This window comes from Microtus oregoni, unplaced genomic scaffold (assembly GCF_018167655.1).
Source record: "Microtus oregoni isolate MIOR12 unplaced genomic scaffold, Mior012 000038F_ref0000394, whole genome shotgun sequence".
Taxonomy (NCBI): Eukaryota; Metazoa; Chordata; class Mammalia; order Rodentia; family Cricetidae; genus Microtus; species Microtus oregoni.
The window spans coordinates 8734631-8745652 of record NW_024543097.1 but is presented as its reverse complement, the minus strand read 5'-3'; the positions used below and the strand labels follow the sequence as shown (position 1 = coordinate 8745652).

The window sequence follows — 11022 nt, the reverse complement described above, 5'->3', positions numbered from 1 at the left end:
CTAAGCTACCGTGCTCTTGACTTTTGTTTAACTCTTATACAATTGGAGAGTCATACATACCCACCAACTGGATTAGAATGGGAAGGAAGTTGAGATACTTTCTAGCGTTTGTGTGCATGTGCGTGTGCATGTGGGATTAAGAGCAGAAGTTGTCTGGAAGGGTGGAAGGAAGGGGGAGAAGGAGGAAAACAAGCAAGAAAACACCAGAGCTGCATGAGCAGGCAGGGTAGATACGGACCCGTATGTGCTTATCAACAACATTTTCCTCAAGGAGGCCAGCAGGGATATGAGGGAATGACTAAGGCAAACAGCTCTCTCTATGCAGGCTTTCCGTACGGGAAATGAGAGGGCTGCAATTTCACGACTTCGTGTTCGGGTTTTACCCTGAAACATTAAACACTGTTTCATGAAATGAATACACATGAGTGGTATAGGTTGGCTATGATTTTAGTATTACATAATACTGCAGACCAAATTAAAGGAGGGGCTTTACTTCTTTGTTGCCTGGCCTAGAGATTCACTTGCATATAGCGCAGCTGAAAAATAGCTACAGGAGCCAGAGAGATAGCTCAATGGTTAAAGGTATTTTTTGCTCTTTCGAGGACCTGCTCTTTACTAGTACCCATATTACATAGCTCACAGCCGCTTGTAACTGCAGCTCCAGGGCTCTCTCCCTCTCTCTCCTTTTTTTTTGGTAACAATAGGTACCCATCCAATCATAGTGCATGTACATGCACACTCGTGCATGTACGTACTCACTCGTACACACTTGTGCATGTACGTGCATGCACACACACACACACACAAATAAATCCTTAAAACATTAACTATAGTTCAAATGTTCTGGCTGAGGTGAAGGCTTCAGAAATGGTATGATTTTTCAATTAAGCCAATGAATCTGTTTTCTTCAAACTCTTCACTGATGTTAGTGATAAGAAGGAACTTGGAATCAAGAGGGTAAAGGGGAAAAAGCAGGGGTATTGAGTGGAACCAGGGGTGCAGGCTGGCAGACTAGGACACTGGGCGTGCAGTGGTTACCTTCATAATAGGTCCCAGAACGTAAGAAAGTGCTGAAGAATGGCGCTTGGAAGAGAATAAAAAGATCGCTTCATCTCTTTCCCAGTGTGGTTTAGATCAGAGCAGATTCCAAGGCCGTCACTGGGGTAGATGAATGACATTCTGAGTAAATATGAAGAAGGCATACTGATCTAATGGAAATTCTCACAGCCAAGTGTATGCACAGTTACCAGAGGGGGTCTGGGGAAGGGGGCAGGGGACTTCAACCTTTGGGGCTTTGTTCCTGGGCTGACCCGTTTACTGTGTTCTTTGCAGATGTCACACTACTCCGGGAAATCAAAGATTGTAGCAAAAGTAGGTGGAGAGATGACTTGGCAGCAGCTAAGGGATAATCGGCCACTACCCCACCTATCTATGGAGTGCAATGGGTGATGCGTCCCTGGCTGGACACTAAGAGCCTGCTGGCCTTTGTCCCTGACCTTTTGCTCAGAGACAGATGGCCAAAGACCCTCCTGAGACCCTGTTCTACAAGGCTCTCTTTGACATTGCTTGCGTATATTTCTCTTTCTAATAGTTTGTATGTATTAGAACATTCCCTATAAATCGTATAGCATATGGTTAAAACAAATCACATCAACGCCGTAAGTCTTTGAGGACAGACCCTGGGATTTTTGTGAGGAGAGACCTTACTCTGACTTGTCAGTCACCTCCACCTGTATGGTCCCATCTGCACCTACTCTCAGTGGGAGCCTATGTGAGTTGGCCATTGCCGTTCTATAGCTGTCTTCCACTCTCCTCATCAGAGTCCCTGTTTGCTTAGGGACACCAGTCAGTTCTCCATCACAAATCTCCAAGAACCGAGCTGCTCTTTAAAGTCACTTCTCGCCCCTGACTAGTTTCCAAGTCGCACTGGCTCTCCCTCAATACACCAGGAGACTGCTTCTCTGATGTCCTGAGTCCTGCTGAAGGATGGCCCTTCAGAGACAGTTTGGCTGTAGATAGTGCTCAGTTGGTAGAGTATTTGCCTAGCACACCATAAAGCAAGCATGGTGGTGCACTCCTATAATCTCCACACGCAGAAGGAGAAGGAGGATCAGAAGTTCAAAACTATCCTGAGCCACAAAACAAGTTTGAGACCATCAGGCCTATATAAGACTAATGGTGGTGGGGTGGGCTTTAATCTCATTGCATGGCCCATTTCTCTGTTCAAATATTGCAGTGATTCCCAACTATTAATTCACTTGTAATATCTGCATATTGTTTCTATACTCCTAAAGTATTATAGATCTCAAAATATACTATTTTTCTTTAAACGCATAATAAACGTTAATGCTTGTAAGGAAAGAAAAAAAATGGTCCTTCATTTTTACCTATATTCTTACCATTTTTACATTCTCGTTGCTTTCCATAGAACCAAAATTTCAGCTGAGCCTGGCAGCATAGCCTAGGACACATAGTGAGATCCTATCTCAAAAACAATTAGAATATCTTCCTTTAGCATTTAAAAATTGCTATTTGTTAAATTAACTTCTGAAATAACAATTAACCTAACACTGAGTCCGTCATGGCAGTGGGAGTGGTGGTTGGTGGCCATTTGTAAATTTATTTCTGTAGATAAATAAAACTAAAGATGTGTATGCTAGTGTGTATGTGTGTGTGTGCATGCGCGTGTATGTGTGTGTTTTAACATAAGCTAAGAACAAGCAGAACAAATTTAGCTCTCACACCAGAAAGCAACTAATTCTAACTGACCTTGTTCCATTTGCTGCAGGGAGTTCAGTCAATTGGCCAAACGCATTCTTCATACTCACACCATGAGGCTTCTGCTACGAATCTTTGGCAAGGAAGAAATGATGTTTTTGAAAACTTGTCTAGCGTCATGTCTGCCTTTGACTGTATTGCTACAAGTATCTTGATAGAAAAGGCAGCGCCCATTCGCTATGATTGAATGTGCCAAGACACATAATTTACCAGGTGGGTTGAGTCCCAAAGTACAGTCTCATCCTGTTTGATTGTGGATTAGATTTATGCTGCAGAGACCTTGACATATTCTTTGATAAAATGCTGGGGAAAGAAAAGCCAAAATTAAAATGTTGATTTGTTTGTGGAAAATATCTTCCATGCTTAAAAATCCGTCGTAAACACACACTCTCACCACACACACATTTTGTGAGAGAGGATGTGGGGAGGTGTAGGTGTCTGCACGTACGTGGTCACATGTATGTGTCTGGGTGCCCATGCACACGTGTGCATGCTGTATGGAGGGCAGAGATCAAACTCAGGTGCTATCCTCAGGAGCCATCCAAGAGAGCTAGACCGACTGGCCAGCGCCAGCCACATGGATCTTACTGTTGCGGCCTCTCTGGTGCATGGATGCCCAGCGTGTTACCACCACCGGTCACGTGGGTGCTGGCTGTGTGGAATCACTTCACCATGGGCTGCCTTTCCAGCCCTGAAAATGTTCAAATGAAGATTTAAACTTTTTAGGTGAAAATGTCAACCTTTTGGAGGATGTTTTACTGAGATGGGATTGGAAAGAGAACTGCTCATGTCTTCCATTATTTCCTGATGAAGTTGGGCTCCTTCTGAGCTCCATGTGCATTTCACCTCTCATTAAGTTTGTCTTCCTTGAATTGTCTTTGGTTTTTGCAGTATTTATATTTTTTAATTTTTAACTTTTATTGAAAATAAGGTTTTTCATTCACATAATATATCCTAATTATTGTTTCTTTTTTCTCTACTCCTACCAGATCCCCTCTCATCCAAATCCATCTGTTTTCTGTCTTTCATTAGAAAAAAAAAACAGATTTCTAAGGCATAATAATAAAATAATATAAGATATAATAAGATAAAACAAAAATTAACACATTAGAATATGACAAAAGAAACAGAAGTAAAAGCCCAAGAAAAGGCATAAGGAGCAGATATAAACACAGAAGCTCACGTGCTCACTGTCAGTGATCCCTAACAATACTGAGTGGTAAGCCATTATACATACTCACAGGACCTGTAGAACAAAAAGAAAAGAAAGAAATTGAAAATGTATAAATAAAATTAAATTAAAATCAAATAAAAAAGAAGTCCTGACATTACAAAACAAGGAGCCTCCAAAGACGCCATCGAGTTTGCCTTCTGTCAGTCAGGGACCCAAAATTTAAGAGTACTTTGTTTCCCAGGAAGACTTCCTAGGAAAAAAACTAAATTTTCATTTTCAAGTGGTTATCAATTGAAGATTGCTTCTGAGTTAGGAATGGGGACGTGTCTACTTCTTTTTTCAGCTCCCTCCCTCCCTCCCTGAAACATGACTGGGGAGGTAATAAGGTGGTCTAGGGTGCTCAAGAGCTTGCTGTGTCAGCCTGATGGCCTTAGTTTAATCCCCAGAACCCACGTCAAAGTAAAGCCATATGTGGTGCTGTCAGCATCAGTGGTCCTATGACGGGGTGAAATGTGGATGCAGGAGAATCACCCAGAAATCCACAGGCTAATTACCCTGGAGCACACGATGAGGAAGAAACAAGAGAAAACCCCAGCCTCTCCAACAAGATGCCATAGAGAATTCTCTCCCCAAAGTTATCTTCTGACGGTTACATGAGCTCATGTACACATCCCTGATCTGGGAAGTCCTTCTATATATGTGTTGTTTTCATTGGTTAATGAATAATGAAAATGCTTTGAGTCTATAGCAGGGCAGAACAGAGCTAGGTGTGGGGGGAGGGACTAAACTGAATGCTGGGAGAAAGAAGGTAGGGTCAGAGAGACACCATGGAGCTGCCAGAAAAGAAAGACACAAGCTGCCAGCAGAACCTTGCTGGTAGGCCACAAGCCTCATGGTAAAATATAAATTAATGGATATGGGTTAATCAAAGATATAAGAGCTAGCTAGTAATATGCTTAAGCTATTGGCCATGCAGTGTTTTAATTAATATAGTTTCTGAGTGATTATTTTGGGAGTCTGGGCAGTTGGAAAATGAACAAGTGGCCTCCTACTACACACTCCAATGCCCCCCACCCAACAACTCTCTCTCTCTCTCACACACACACACACACACACCACACACATACACACACCACATACAAACATACCATGTACACAAACACACGATATACAAACATACACCACATTCACATATACCACACACACATATACACCAAACACACACAGACACACACACCACATACACACACATACCACATGTGCACACAGACATACCGACACACACCAGAAATACACACATTTAGACCACACATACCCATACGCACACAGACAGACACACAGACACACACAGACACGCATAGACATACAAAGACACATAGACACACAGAGACACACACAAGACACACACACACACACACACACACACACACACACACACACAGATTTTAGACAGTGTGGTATCACCCTGTAGTCACACAAGAGTTTTCATTGCTTTCCAGAATTTTCTCTCTCTGTTTCAGACTAAGTCATTTTTTTGGTTTATCTTAGAGTTCATGTCCACTATACTATTAATTAAAATGATCTTTTACATATAAAATACTGTGTTTCTTTCTGTTCCAGGGTTTCTGTTTTGACACCTTTATGGTTTCTGCATCTTTCTGAAAACTCCCTTCTCATCTGATCACTAATTTTTATACAATCTCCTCAGCGGATGTCTTAAATTTTAAATCATGTCATCTAGTGACAATGTCTGCATATCAGACCTGGATTTGCTTTTTTTTTGCCTAATTTTCTTTTGGCTATAAGCCACATTTGTTGTTGTTGTTGTTGATTTACATAGTTATTAAGTATTTCTCCATATATTGAAGTTGGTGATCAAAATATGAATTTTATCATATTCCTCTACAATGCGTTAAGTTTTGTCCCAGTGAGAACTTAAATGAATCCTGAATCATTTTATTTCCCTTCAATCCTAGGACAAAATCCTTAATATTTGTATAAATATTTTATTCTTAAAGCAAGATTCTGGCATTTGTCCAACACTTTAAACTCTATTGAGCTCCTCTAACAAAAAAATTCTGTCACAGGTATAAAATGCAGTCTTCGATCCACCCAGTACTCTGCGCATCTGGATTTCTCCCACTGAGTTGCCTGAGTCCCACCTCTCATGAGCAGAAGCTCGACAGTCAGACAAGGCTCAAGCAGTTTGTATGCCCCCATCAAGAGAGCCCTTTCGGGCTCTCGCCTCTCTGGGACTTTATCAATTTTAACCTTGATAACCACATCAACCTCTACATTGAGACTTGTGAAATAAGAGTATAGAACAACATATAGCTCATTGGGGCTGAAGATTGTCCTAGTGGGAAAACTAAAGGTGGAGTTTACATTTTGGGGTTCTTTCTCATGGATCAAATCTCCCCTTGTTTGGTCTGCCTTTGATTACACTCTCTCTCTCCCTCTCTCTCTCTCTCTCTCTCTCTCTCTCTCTCTCTCTCTCTCTATCTCTGATACTTTCAAACAGTTGTTTTCAATATTCTTTGGGAATGTTAGTACAGTATAAAATGGTCTGTCACTACAGAGACTCAGAACCTCTTTATAGAATACGAATGAGTTATAAAATCTTACCTCTTAGCTTTCAAGAACCTCCAGAAATATTTTTTTGTGATGGTTAATTTTATGTGTCAACTTGAATAAGCCATGGGATAACAGAGGACTGGCTGTCTCCGTGAGGATATTTCTGGAAGAGACTAGCAGTTGAGTCAGTGGGGTAAATATCATCATGGGCAACATGACCAGGTAACGTCCAGGCCACCGAGGCCCAAGTAGAACAAAAAGCTAAAAGGAAACCATGTTTGCACTTTCTGTTTCACCTGGGACATCTGTCTTTTATTGCCATGAGAGTCAGTGTTGTGGATTCTGAGGCTTCAGGACAAGGATTTATCAAGATGACTCCTTGGGTTCTCAGGCCTTTGGATTTGGCCCAGAACCAGACCAGGAGTTCCCCTGGGCTTTTAGCATTGCACATGTTGTTGGCCTTTTCCACCGATCCCTTACAATAAATCTCTAAGATCCTCCTGAATATCCCATTGACTCCACTCCTCTGGGTAACCTCAACTAGTTCAGTCTCTAACCTTCCCTTTTAACTTTCTCCTCTACTTCATTCCATTTTTTTAAAATAGAAAATGTCTATGATTTTTTTTTGTATTTATATGCACATGTGCATGCCTTCTTGTCTGTGCTTGCACCATTTGTACACACGTGTCTGAGGAAGCCAAAAGATGCTGGCCTATCTCCTGGGGCTGGAGTCACCCAATGTGAATTTCAGCAACTGAACCTGGATCTTATACAAGAGTAGCAAGCCCTCTTAAGCACCGAGCCATCTTTCCAGTTCCCTACATTTCTCTTATACATACCCACTTCCTGTCAGTTTGTCATACGTACCTGGTATTCCTTCAAACTTTGTATCTGTACCTTTAAGTTTGTTTCTTATTTCTTCTTTCTTGAAATGTCCAGAGTCTGTTATCACACTTTATGAGCTTCCCTATTTTATTATTGTTGGCCTGTGTGTGCGCGTGCATTGAGTGCGGTATGTATATGAGGGCATGTTTACGCATGTGTAGAGAGACAAGAGGTTGATGCTGGGTGTCCCCACTAGTCTCTCTCTACCCTATTGAGTCTGGTCTCTCATTTGAACCCAAGCCTCAACAATTTGGCTAGTCTAGCTGCCAAACTTTCTCCAGGGATCTCCGCCTCCCGGCTGGACACTGAGGACCCGCACTGAAGTCTCACGCTTGTGTGGGAAGTGCTTGTACCTGCCGAATCACCTCCCTAGACCTTATGAGCTCCTTTTCACATCTCTCTTCCTCTTCTTCTATTATAAACACACGCAGCAGAGATCAAATTGTTTATTGATAATATAAAGTTGCAGAAAGACACATTAAGGATTTCTTCCCACACAGCAGAAAAAAAGAATGGATTGTAAGCCTACATAGGTTCCTATAAAAGAGAAGAAAATGGGATAAATTGGGCATGCTCAGTTTTTGCTTTTGAGCTCACTGTTTAGCTGTCTGTGAGAAAAGCAATGCGTTAAAGTAGACAGTAGTGTTATTGTAGGTGATAGTCCTCCAAACAGAGACACAAAGAAAGCACAGACTCCTCCCATGGCACACACGCCAATTACAGAGTGGGTCCCAATACTGACCTATTGTTTCTGCACACTCCCTACTATTCTTTTTTGCATGGATGCAATTTCTCATTGTGACTAATGTGTATATTACTTTATTGAATATTATAGCATTTATTATATCATGTAGGCATTTTTTCTAGGATCCCCTTATAGTCAAAGGCTAGTTAATGTTGTTCATACTTAATATTCCTCAGCTACCAACATGGTGACTGATAAGTTGTCAGTCTTCAAGGTTTATTTACAAAATGAGAAAATAAATAAATGAAATAACCCATTGAAAATGTGGGTGGCCTATTCTAAATAAGATCAAGTCAAGAGTGATGTAATAATTTAAAGCGGAATGAGCACAGCTCTCAAGGGAATGAAAGACTAGATTTCTGTTTAAAGAAGCTGATTGTTTCCCACCAAGGAAGGTGGTGATGACATCACCAGCTCATGTCTATTGTCTTCTCTTCACAATGTGAGATGCTCAGCAGGTGTGCTGGGGAGCTGAGCACAAGGGATTCTGACAGCGCCTTCCTGGAGCCTGAGCAGAACTTCTCTGGAGGTTTACACATCTTGCCTCACAAAAGGTGTAAGAATGGAGAAAGTGAGCAGATTAAGAAGGGGAACTGAATTTCTCCAGAAGGTGATCTAAGGCTGTCTTGATCTTCTGCCAGACTCGGGTGTTAGAGTTTAGATGCTGGATGTTGAGGTGGGGAGGGGGTGTTTTAGAGACTGGGGCTACTGGAAGAACCTAGAGCAAGAGAAGCACAGGGCATGCCTTCAAAGAGGCTTGTGGAACACCATACCCTTTTTCTTCCCCAAGGGCTGGAACCTCTGAAACCGTGGACCAGAGCTAGAGGTGGTAGCTTCCATCTGTAATCCCAGCATTCCAGAGGCTGATACAGGAGGATCGCTGTGGAGACTAGGCTGAGCTACGGAGTTAGACCCTGTCTCAAAAGCCAAAAAGAGCCATAAGGCAAAATAGACCTTTTTTCTTTATGAGTTGGTTAGTTCAGATACTTTGTTATAGTGGTAGAATGCAGACCAGGATATCTTTGTTCAAAAAATAATTATTTCTCTTATCTTAATCGTTAGTACTATCAAAGAACACAGTGGGAAGAAAATCAATAATCAAAATGTGCTTTTGTATTTTATTGAAGCAGAATCGGTCCATGCTATGCACCCAGAAAATATTTTCAGGAACTTTAAATATTAAATTTAATTCTTTTTGTACTTATGCCAGGGAAGTATTCTGTGGCAAACTCATATTTGTAGTTTCTTTTTTGTTTGTGTTGCAAAGTTATATATAAGGGAGCATAAAATAAGAAAATAGTATTCTCTAATCTCAGCACTTACTACAATCAATGTTAATGTTTGAGCAAATAACTGTGTCTGTTTCTTTTATGTTCCTATGAGTATGTGGTAACAGACACACACATGCACAATGAAAATCAAGAAAATATAATCCATAATCACTAATGAAATTTTATTTATAATAATTTAAGAGTTATGGAAGTGAGACTGAAGACAATTCAATCAGTCGAGTGCTTGAGGCCTTAAGACCATGCCCAGAACCAATGTGAAAAGGCTAGGTGTGGTGGTGCACACATGGATTCCCAGTACTGGGGCGGGGAAGATGGAGACAGGAAGATTTCTGGTGCTTCCCAGCAAGCCAAGACAACCTACTTCCTGAGTTCCAGGACAGCATCCTGAGGAACAACTTCCAAAGTTGTCCTGTGGCTTTTACACACATACACACAAAGCACATGAATACATACATACATGTGGACATAAACACATTCACACTCTCTTCACACATAATGAATGCATGCACATATGCATACAAATATATACATCAAAAATATTCACAGAAAAGTGAAGACAGTGTAGAGTTCCCATATTGCTCATACTCCAGTTCCTGTAGTGCTAATATCTTGTATTAAAACCATGCTAATGTCACACATAGTGAACAGACCTAATGGACCAATATTAATATATCATAATTGTTGGTAGAAATGTTAATGTTATTAATGACTGACAGCTGTTTCATTTGCGTTTCTTTATTTTGTACCTAATATTCCTTTTCTGTCCCAGGATTCATTCCCTTTAATAGCATCTCTAAGTTTTTTGTACAATAAAAACTTTTTTAACTTCTTCCTTCCTTCCTTCCTTCCTTCCTTCCTTCCTTCCCTTCCTCCCTCCTTTCTTCCTTCCTTTCTTTCTTTTTTCTTTTTTTCTTTCTTTCTTTCTTTCCTTGTCTATCTATCTATCTATCTATCTATCTATCTATCTATCTATCCATCTATCCACTCCCTTTTTGTGTGTGTATGAAGGCAAAGGCCAGAGGTAGATAACAGGGTCATCTTCCTCAGCCACTGTCAACTTTCTATTTTGAGAATGAGGTCTCTTACTGAACTGATTCAGCTATGCTGACTTGGGCTGATTGGCTATGCTGACTTGGGCTGATTGGCTATGCTGACTTGGGCAAGGAACTCTAAGCATTCATCTCACTCTGCCTTCTGAGTGGTAGTAGCACAAGTGTGTGCTGCAGACCTTTTTTCTATATATAGCTGATGGTGATTGAACTCAGATATTCATGCTTACAGGTAAGCATTTTACTGACTGAGCCATATTCTGAGCGCTGGGCTATAACTTGAATAATAAAAACCCAGAGCAGGAGAGGAAGCTAAGCCTGGATGGATGGGAGTTGGGAGTGCTAATTTTCTCCTGAACTCAAGTGGCTAGATTTGGGTTCCTCTCTGGCCTGTACCGGTGGTTGAAATCTCAGGCAAAGAGATTTTTCTTTTTGTAAATTTGTACCCCAAACACTGGGTGCCAAATACAGCAACAAATAAATACCCAGAGACAGAAATTGAGGTTCAACCTAAAGGACAGAAAA

General features: G+C 41.1%; 1 long non-coding RNA gene across 1 annotated transcript; it reads left to right on the top strand.

Annotated features, from left to right (window-relative positions):
- Positions 1-2865: 2865 nt before the first annotated feature.
- On the top strand, positions 2866-7025 carry LOC121433539. Its single transcript, XR_005972325.1, has 2 exons — positions 2866-2991; positions 6040-7025. It is a non-coding gene; the product is annotated as an uncharacterized LOC121433539 (long non-coding RNA).
- The last annotated feature ends 3997 nt before the right edge of the window (positions 7026-11022 follow it).